Here is a 10,727-nt window from a genome sequence, read left to right as displayed (position 1 = left end):
TCCCTAGGCATCAGTAACTTGTATAACTAAACCTTACATAGTTGATTTTTTAAGGAACTCATAGTTTGTAGTCAATGTGCCTTTGAATGGGTCTTCTCAATTCTTGCTCTTTTCTCTTTTAGGTAAAAAGTTTTCCACTTTTTTTCCACTGAGCCAAGGTATTAGTCAAGAAACTGCCTTAAAAGTAAGTGGTGATGTTACTTGGTCTTTAAAGGAAAAGATCAACACTGAAAATAACATGTAGGTTGATACCTGCAACTTTAGATATGTGTGAACTCATTGAAGGAATTCTCATTTTAATTAATTTTCTTAGGATTAATCCTTACCTAATCTATATCTATGTCCTATGTCAAAATGGATATAATAGCATATAGATATAGATGGATAAACATACAGTATAATTTATCTCTAATATGTAATTGATATACATATATATACACATATGTATATACACATACAGAAAGCTTAACCAACAGAAATTTTATTTTTTTAAGATTTTATTTATTTATCTGACAGAGAGAGAGGGCAAGCACAATCAGGAGGAGTGGCAGAGGGAGAAGGAGAAGCAGGATCCCTGATGAGTACAGAGCTAGACTTGGAGCTAGATCCCAGGACCCGGGGATCATGACACAAGCCAAAGACAGATGCTTAATGACTGGGCCACCCAGGAACCCCAACCAACAGAAATTTTATTGGTATTCTTAGAGCATCATAATACCATTGCCTATTTATTTAGTGGGTTCCCCCAATTTTTATTAAATTTGTATTTTTTAAAAAGATTTGTTTATTTATTTATTTGACAGAGACAGAGATCACAAGTAGGCAGAGAGGCAGGCAGAGGGAGAGTGGGAAGCAGACTCCCCACTGAGCAGAGAGCCCAGTGGATGCCAACACTGTCCCAGGGTCCTGAGACCATGACCTGAGCAGAAGGCAGAGGCTTAACCCTCTGAGCCACCCAGGTGCTCCTAAATTTGCATTTTAAATAGGGATTCAGACTTCTGATTGTCAAGAAAGAAAGAATAAACATATCCATATTCACTAGAACAGAGAAATTTATATAAAAATGAAAGGAAATAAAACCAGCTATACCTACACTTAAACAGTGAGCAAAGAGTAGTAAACTTTCCAAGCTGGGCCAATAAAAAGGATGCCTTGCAAGGAAACAGTAAACAAATATATTCTATGGAATGGATGCTCATTTTCACTCACCTCATACTCAAGATATCACAATATTTAAAGGAAAAGAAAAATCTGAACTACCCTTGCGTATTTATATTTCCACCAGGAGAATGAATACAACTTTAATAAAATATGCAGATTTTATTTGATAATTAAGGTAATTCCATTCAGAACTAAGTAACATAAACTGTGAAAGACCCTGTCACAGATGGTTTCTCTTTGTTCTTGCAATAAAAATACTGATGTAAAAAAATAAGCTGCAGCTATTCTCCTGGGAAGTTAAAGGCAAAGATGAAAGTATGCTCCCTTCATCTTCTTCATCTATTCTCTGGTTTAATTCAGCTATTCTCCCAAGAAATAGTACTAATTATAAAAACAGTAGTAAGTTCTCAGTCTGTGTGAGTTACTGTATTAGCTGGCTAGGGCTGCCCTAACAAAATACCACAGACTGGGTGCCTTAAACCACAGACATGTATTTTCTCACTGTTCTGGAGTCAGAATGTCTAAGATAAAGGTGTCAGCATGTTTGATTTTTTCTGAAGCCTCTTTGGTTTGAAGTGGCTATCTTCTCTCAGTGTCCTCACATGATGTTTCCTCTGTGCTGGAGCATGCTTGGTGTCTCCAAATTTTCTTTTTTTATGAGGACTCTACTCTGGTAGAATTAGGTCCCACCCTAATGGCCTCATTTCCCAACTTAATCGCCTCTTTAAAGGCCTTATCTTTTTTTTTTCTTTGTTCATTGAATACACAAAGATAGATTTATTTATTTATTTATTTATAAATTCAATTAGCCAACATAAAGTATATCATTAGTTTTTGATGTAGTGTTCAATAATTCATTAATTGCGTATAACACCCAGTGGTCATCACATCACGTGCCCTCCTTAATGCCCATCACCCAATTACCCCATCCTTATCTTCAAATACAGACATTCCAAAGGCAGTGGGGCTTGAGGCTTCAAAATATGAATTTTGGGAGGAATACAATTCAGCCCGTAACAGTTATTTTTACTGTTATTATCATGATTATTACATTAGTCTAAAAACACACTTATTTTACTTGATCTTCATAACTACACTGAAGGGTTAAGTATATCTCCACTTAAGGTTCAAAGACCTGAATTAAGATTTTTTAAAGAAGAAGTAGAGAAACTAGAAAACCTTCACTGAAATTAAGTTCCTTTTGGAAAATAAGTACCAAGAAAAATTTCAGTGTAGATTACCTTCCCTATCATCATTCTTTCCAGCCTGCTGCTAGAAAATTCCAACTTGCAGCTAGAAGAAACCCTCCCTTCAAGCAGGCAGAGCACCCACACACAAACAAACAACCATAAATGATTGGTCTAGCAAAATTCTTCAATCCTTTAGTTTTAAATTCTTTCCCCTTTGCTCAGAAGAATTCAAAGTTGATTCTGGGTAGCTGATGAACATTTGGTTTTCATCACAGGACTTCTTGCATCAGGGTTTGGCTTTAATCTTTAGGAAAGAAAAGCCACCATGTTGAAAGTGGTCAAAAGATTTCACTAAGTACATGAGACTAAAACAGTCACCTTTGCTTAGAAGTGAAGTGGTAGTTTCCATGGCAGCAGCTTTGGGGAAGGAGAGCAGCCGCTAAGGATTTTTTTAACTGTGCCTTTCAGAAAGGGGAAAAAAAAAAAGAATCAGATATATTATAATAATATAATATTATTATAATAAATAATATTATATTATTTCTTAACCCTCAGCTTCTGAACTCTTCTCTAGCCCTACTTAACATTTATTCAATAATTGAATAAATGATTCAATTTATTAATTGAATAAATAAGCTATTCAATTAAGCTCAACAAATATACCTTGGGACCCTACTCTGTGGCCTCCATATTTGTGAATGTCTTTATTTTACTTAAACTAAACTCTTTTCAGGAGTTCCAGCATTTTCTCAAGTCCATAGGGATCTCTCTACAGGCCTCTATATCACGTTATTCTATCAGACCACACAGATGACTTTCCCCCTGTTTCTCTTTGCTTTTTTAATTTCATTCCTTTCCTTTTCTCCAAGGGATTAAAAAAAAAAAAAGATATCTTCTTGCTCATACTCAAGCAAAAATCTATTGAGTTCTGTTGTTTCGATTTAGAAGGAATTAGATGTAACCAAAACCTACTAAAGAAATATATAGAAAGCTATGATTACAATGGTATATTTCAAGGGCACCTGAGTGGCTCAGTTGGTTAAGCATCTGCCTTTGGTCCTGTGCCCTGTCTGTCTCCCAGCTCAGCAGGGAGCCTGCTTCTCCCTCTTCCTTTGCCCGCCCCCCGCACCCTGCTATGTTCTCTTTCTCTCTCTTTCTTACACTCCATCTCAAATAAATAAATACAACCTCAAAAAAATGGTATATTTCATCCTTTATAATATTTATCTCCTTGTGTTTGTTGTCTTTGTTGGGAAAAAAGACATATAAGAATTGCTGATGAATTAAGCTGGCTGGAAGTGTTTGTTTGTTTTGTAACATCATGTTTTTGCCAATTCAGAAACTGTTAAATGACTTTATTCTCTTGCTCCTACATGCCATATAATAGAAGACAGTTTTGAATTAATCTCTCTTACTGGTGTATATAAATGATATCTATAACGTATTTTTTATATTTTTCCAAATGGGTGGCATTTGAGCTGGAAATACAATTTCCCTTTAAAACAGCATAACAACAATGAGAAAAAGAAAACTCAATTTCAAAGTGAAAATCAATTCCACTATATAATAATGATTCAGGACATTTATGCCCTTTTTGCCCATTCCATTTCTTCCACTATCTTATAAACTGTATCTCTTCATTTATATACTTCTGTAAGGAAGGGGCAATGTGGTAGCCTTGGTGGTTTTCCGAATCTGCCCAGAACCATGAAATGAGTGGTCCTTGCAGCCTTTTCACAATAGACATGCTGTGAACTGGTGTGTTTTCACACCTCCCCCCACACAGCATCTCTAAGGTAATCCTCAGGCTCCGATGTGGCACCATGCCTAAAAACACCAATTGATTCATATAGCCTATTCGCCAGTTGAAAAGAAAAAGTAGATGAGATTAGATCTGGCATAAAATTTACATATATTTATATATAGGGGTTGTGTTTTACCATGTTTATAAGATAAATTGTGTTCATCCTAGAAAATAGGTACAAATGAACCAGTTAATTTGTAACAGAACCTTATTAGCAAGTCTACAAATTGGCAGATGTTCTTTTTCTACTTACATATTGAGTTCAATGCTGGCATTAAACTCAATAATATATGCAAAGGTGCAAACTTTGAGGTATTTTTAATACAAAACCATATGCTGACCTTTTATTTTTTTTTTTCGTTGGTCAGAACATAGAAAATCAGCAGTAAGTTCTTAAGATATTACACAATCTATTGGTTACATATTTTCATGATTTCTGCCAGCTGGCACCAATATAAGAACTTTATTTACAATTTTAAGCAAAAGTTTAGCAAAATTACTTTTTAAAAAAGGGGGTGGTTAGATCTGAAGGAACAATTAATCCAAAAACTCTTAATAAGCAGAAGTCACTGGGTTGATCTTAAGGATAAAGTGTGGTCTAAGAAGGAAGGTGTGCCTTCAAGAAGTTTATAAGATATTTTAGGGGAGAAGCCAAAGAAATCTAAAATATACTAAAAACTAATAGCCGAATCCTATAATTTGAGAAATGGGATTTTTAATAGATCAACAAACATTCTCTCATACTCTAGATCAGAAAACATTCTCTCAGACTCTTTTATTATGAATCTTAAGACTTTTTTCCTAAGAGGTTATCCTACATGTATAAAATAATTCTCACTCCTACACCATCTATTTTTCCATAAATTTTTAAAAGCACAGCATCTTGAGATTGCTAGATTTTCAAGATACTTGAAAAGATTATTAGCCAAAAATAAGAAAATTAAATTATGCATTGAAATTATTGATAATCAAATGCATACAAAATAAGACATTATATCAAAGTATTCAACTGCACTGAAAATCAATTTATTTAATATAAATAATGCTTGAGGTGGGAGCATATTAATATATTTGATATATAGTAATAAATCAGATCTCTAAGAATTCCTAGATTCTATGAAGTCATTTAAATGGTCATGCCCCAACCAAATATCCAAATGGCATTGCTAAACATTTTGAGTGAACAAAAATGAAACGCAATTAAATAGCAGGGTTAAAGTCATATAAATAATGTAATAAGCCTCAAAAAATGTCTTTACCAAAAAAATAATAGGAAGAATACAAAAATATTTTTTAGTATATAATAGTCCAATGATCTGGACCAGGTAGCAAAATTTCAGTAAATGCAGCACCCAAATCGGTACAGCAGTAATACTCTAATTGTTTTATTTTCATTTTCTTCACTTCCAATCTATTAGTAACTGTTGGTTGACCAATTTTCTCTCTGAAATGATGCAGCCACTCCGAACTCTAATTTCTTTTTTTTTTTTTAAGATTTTATTTATTTATTTGTCAGAGAGAGAGAGAGATCGCGAGAGTGAGCACAAGCAGATAGAGTGGCAGGCAGAGGCAGAGGGAGAAGCAGGCTCCCTGCTGAGCAAGGAGCCCGACATGGGACTCGATCCCAGGATGCTGGGATCATGACCTGAGCTGAAGGCAGCGGCTCAACCCACTGAGCCACCCAGGCGTCCCCGAACTCTAATTTCTAACTGAGGTTCATGCTTTCCTCACAAGGTAAGTTTTTGCCTTTCTCTCTCAGATCCAAAGCCACCCATTTTTCTAACCATTGTATTGAGAGAAAACTTGCTATGCATTTTAGTGAAAATACGGTATCATTTTATTGTTATGAAGGACACATCTATTTCTTCATGTTCTTTTCAAATACAAGAAGATTTTTGACTGCTCTCTTCTTTCATATCCACAGACTGGGAAGAAAATAGGGAAAAACTGTGACCTCACCACAGACACCATGATCCAGAACTGCCTGCGCTCACCCATAATCCGTAATTATAAGCTCCCCACTGCCTGATCCTATCCCCTAAATCTAGGAAAGCTGCTTCAACAGTAACCTGGTGCTGGACTGTGTGCCACCCTCATGGAGGTGGCTGGTTCTCCTTGGATTTTGATTGTTGCCCAGAATCTCTGCAGTGGTTCTTGACCTAGAGTTCAGGGGCTTTCTCCCTAGGTTTTGGATTGCTTGTCGTCTCTCCAATATGATCCTTCAACATTATTTGACAGTTCAGTTCTCATTCTCTTCATGGTTCTGACCTTCACTTTTCCTGCCTGCCCACTTTGTTGCTTCCCTCAGCACTCTGAACTACTCATCTGCTTCTTCGTGCACAATTTTCTTTTGTTATTATATTATTTCTTAACCCTCAGCTTCTGAACTCTTCTCTAGCCCTACTTGACAAATCCTGTTCACCTGACTAAAGTTCATCTTGCATTATAAAATCTATTACAAACTTTTAAAATAGTGTTTATCTTCCAAGTATCAATTTTTGACAGGTGTTTTACATATGATTTATTCTAATCTATATAGCAGGTTATCATTTCCCCCCTTCTTAATGATGAGAAAAGTGAGACTCAACAAACTTAGACCTTAGTTTCTCCTACTTCAAGTCTACTCTGGGTATCATAGTCAAGACATTTTTAAAATAGGATTCTCCGGACATACTCTAGAACTTCTGATTGTAGTGACTGCCAGGGGCTAAGCTGAGAGAATCCAACCATGAGCCAGGTCTGAGAGCCATGGCACTACACATGTTGTCACTACCATACGATGTGTAACCTGTATTCGGGGGTACACCACCCCTGAAATGAAATGTGGATCTTTTTTAAAACTGGCAGGGTGTTCTTACGGATTTGTGAGGTGTAATTTACTCAGGGTCCTTCTGTGTACTATTCTCTTTATCTAAAAACTATGTTACACCTTCTAGATCATATATTATCCATATTTTCCTCTTTTAACCCAGACCCATATTTGAAGAAAGTTGGCTAACCGCAGTAGTCTTGGAGTGAGAATTTTTCTCCTGAGCCACAAAAGACCTACATAAAGACAAAAATTATGACTATGAGATCATAATCATATGGACACTTATAAGTTTACATTATGTATTAGGAGAAAATAATAATACAGTGACAGTGTGCTCTTTTAGTCATTAGCACAAAGAAGTATAAGCAACTGTATTGTTCCTATGAAGAGATCAAACTTTAACCTAACGACTCTAAAAATAAATCTTTCTATTGGAAAATAACCATGAACATTTCTCATGACTTAAGGATATACTTTATTGTATCCCTATATTCCAATGAAAAACAAGAGGCAAAAATCATTAATTCATTCCTCTGAGACCTCTTAGGTGCTTCATAGCTTGAAGTCAAATATTAATTTTTTAATGTAAATTGAGATGCATAAGATAGTTGCAATTAATACTGCTACTTGTACTCCTTAATCAAATGAATCATTAAACACTCAGATTTTTTTTAAAGATTTTATTTATTTATTTGACAGACAGAGATCACAAGTAGGCAGAGAGGCAGGCAGAGAGAGAGAGGAGGAAGCAGGCTCCTTGCTGAGCAGAGAGCCCGATGCGGGGCTCTATCCCAGGACCCTGGGATCATGACCTGCACCGAAGACAGAGGCTGTGCTGAAGACTGTGCCACGCAGGTGCCCCAACACTCAGATGTTTTAAGGGAATATTGAATGAATCTTTATACTGATGGATTAAAAAAAAAATTAGAACAAAGCATCTAGATAGCTATTTTACCAAACATGACAGTGACCATAATTTTTCCTACATTTATGAAAGAGAGAGAAATAAGGAATAGAGATATCCAGTAATTCTCTGAATCGATTAAGAATTTACTGGAAGATAGAGAGAGAAAACCCAGGATGTATGACTGATGGTTGCTCTCTAAATGCAACAGTGCCTCATAATGCTCATATTAATGTTCCTACTTTGCTTTCCCATTTTACCAAATTCTCTTAGTCAAAAGTGTCAGAAACGCTATCAATTATGTTTTTCTTACAAGTCAATAAAATAATCTAAAAACTGATGTTTTAAGTACAAAGTAAATCAGCACAGTGATGGAAACCATCAACAAAGTGAAAAGGCAACCTACTGAATGGAAGAAAGTATTTTTAAATCCTATATCTGATAAGGAGTTAATGTCCAAAATGTATAAAGAACTTACATTCGATAGTAAAGAAAAACAAAAAAACAAAACAACACAAACAAAAAACCCCACAATGATCCAATTAAAAAAAATGTGCAGAAGATCTCAATAGACAGTTTTCCAAAGAAGACATACAGATGGCCAACAGGTACATGAAAAGATGCTCAACACCACTAATCATCAGGGAAATGCAAATCAAAACCACAACGTGTTATCACCTCACATTATCAAAAAGATAAGAAATTATAAGTGTTGGTGAGGCTGTGGAGAAAAGGAAAAACTTGTGGACTCTATAGAAATATAAATTGGTGTAGCAACAATTTTGGAGGTTCCTCAAAAAGTTAAAAATAGAACTACCACATAGTCCAGCAATTCCACTTCTGGGTATTTATTCAAAGAGAACAAAATCCGTAACTCAAGAAGATATGCACCTCCATATTCATTGAAGCACTACTTACAATAGCAAAGATGGAAACAACCTAAGTGTCTGTGGACAGATGAATAGATAATGTGGGGTGTGTGTGTGTGTGTAATACTATCTAGTCATTAAAAAGGATGAAATCTTTCCATTGCAACAACATGGTTAGACCTCAAGGGCATTATGCTAAGTGAAATAAGTCAGACAGAGAAAAACAAATACCATACAATCTCACTTACATGTGGAATCTAAAACAAAAACAAAAGCTTATAGATACAGAAAACAAACTAGTGGCTGCCACAGGTAGAAAGTGGGGGCATGGGGAAAATGAGTGAAGGGGGTCGAAAGGTACAAACTTCCAGTCATAAAATAATTAAGTCATGAGGATGTAATGCACAGCATGGTGACTATAATTAATAATAACGAAAATCGCTAGGAGAGTAGATCTTAATAGTTCTCATCACAAGAACAAGAAAAAAACATCCTGTAAATATCTAAGTTGACAGATGTTAACTAGACTCATTGTGGTCATCACTTTATAATGTATACAAATATCAAACCATTATGTTGTCCAGCAATTCCAGCTTCAAATAATGGTATATGTCAACATACCTCATTATACACATACGCACAGAGAGAGAGAGAGAGAGAAGACCAAATAAGGTATGTTGCTTTTGTTTGGTTATTTTATCTGTGGTAGCACTATAAGAAAATAGATCTGGACTTTGGTTAGTCAAAACTTCACATAAAAGTTCTCAGTTGAATATAGTTGATTTTGGAATAAACCCAAATAAGGAAGAGGATCTACTTCTGAGATGGCAGCCCAAGAGGGCATTATGCCAGGAAAGAGTTTAAAAGCCAGGAAATGAATCAGGCTTGTGAATGGAAGGAGTCAAACACATCACTAAATCAGGAGGAGCAGGCAGATGGAAACCAGAAATATGTACCCAGCTTTAAAAAATGCCCATTGCAAAGGAGATTGAGGTCAGATGGGCTGATGTTTTCCTGGTTTATTCATCTATTCCACCGTTCTTTTTATCCACAACATGCTGGGTCAGGGTAATTTTCCTTAAAGCAAGGCATATCTACTTTCGTTATGTGATGTTCCTTTAGCAGAGAAACCATGTTTTCTAAATTCTGACCTGTTGTCTGAAATTATGCCTTTTATGAACTCTAAAAAACAGGCTAAGAGAAAGATCTCAGCATTTAATATAAATAGCATATTTTTTCAAGGATGGGAATTTGGCATATATACTAGTGTTGAATTTCTGAAAATTATTCGTTCACTTATTCATAATGTATTTTTACCCTAGACAAAGCAGGATCGTGTCAAGTGCTAGAGACTGCATATTACCAAATGGCCACAGCCTATATTTAGTAATGTGAATTTCAAAGGAAGAAGAAATTCTCTAGGTCTTCACTCATATTAATATTGCTCTAAGCAAGCTATTATGTATAAACCTGAGCAAAATAATAATAGTAATAATAATCTATGTCTTGAAGAGCTAAGCAAAAGGAGAACGTATCTAATTTGTCTTGTTCTGTTAAACTCCATTTACTTAACACCCTGCCAAAAGATTACGCTCTTTGCATAACAACCTGATAGATAGTTTTATAAATCTTATATTTATAATTGACATTCAGACAAAGCATCTCTAAGAAGTATTTCAAAAATATATCTCAAAATTAATATCCAATGACTTTTTAAGGTTTTTCTGCAAATCTGTACTTAAAGTCAAACCCTCACCTTACTGAAATAATACTATTTTCTTTGCCATAAAATTTTCCAGTTATAAAAAATACACACACTTTTTCATCTGTTATGTTTTCTCTACTTCCATCTATAAGCTTTAACACTTTTGTTATGCTGGGAGAGGGGGGACAGAGGATGTCCAAGCTTTGCTTCATAAAGCCTTAGAAAATGGGGGGGTGTCTGTAGGCAGAAAAACATTTCATCGAGTTACTTTTAAAACCCAAA

The 10,727-nt window shown here is 35.3% G+C and overlaps 1 long non-coding RNA gene across 1 annotated transcript in view; it reads right to left on the bottom strand.

Annotated features, from left to right (window-relative positions):
- Nucleotides 1-2,093: 2,093 nt before the first annotated feature.
- The window catches only part of LOC125093306 (uncharacterized), a 33,775-nt gene continuing 25,141 nt past the window's right edge, over nt 2,094-10,727 (bottom strand). The window contains exons 2-3 of the long non-coding RNA XR_007125200.1: nt 7,155-7,200; nt 2,094-2,812 (exon numbers count right to left, since the gene is read on the bottom strand). This is a non-coding gene — a long non-coding RNA (uncharacterized LOC125093306). The remainder of the gene's footprint in view (nt 2,813-7,154; nt 7,201-10,727) is intronic.

Source organism: Lutra lutra, chromosome 2 (assembly GCF_902655055.1).
Source record: "Lutra lutra chromosome 2, mLutLut1.2, whole genome shotgun sequence".
NCBI lineage: Eukaryota > Metazoa > Chordata > Mammalia > Carnivora > Mustelidae > Lutra > Lutra lutra.
The sequence above is the reverse complement of the archived record's forward strand: the minus strand, read 5'-3'. Positions and strand labels throughout refer to the sequence as shown.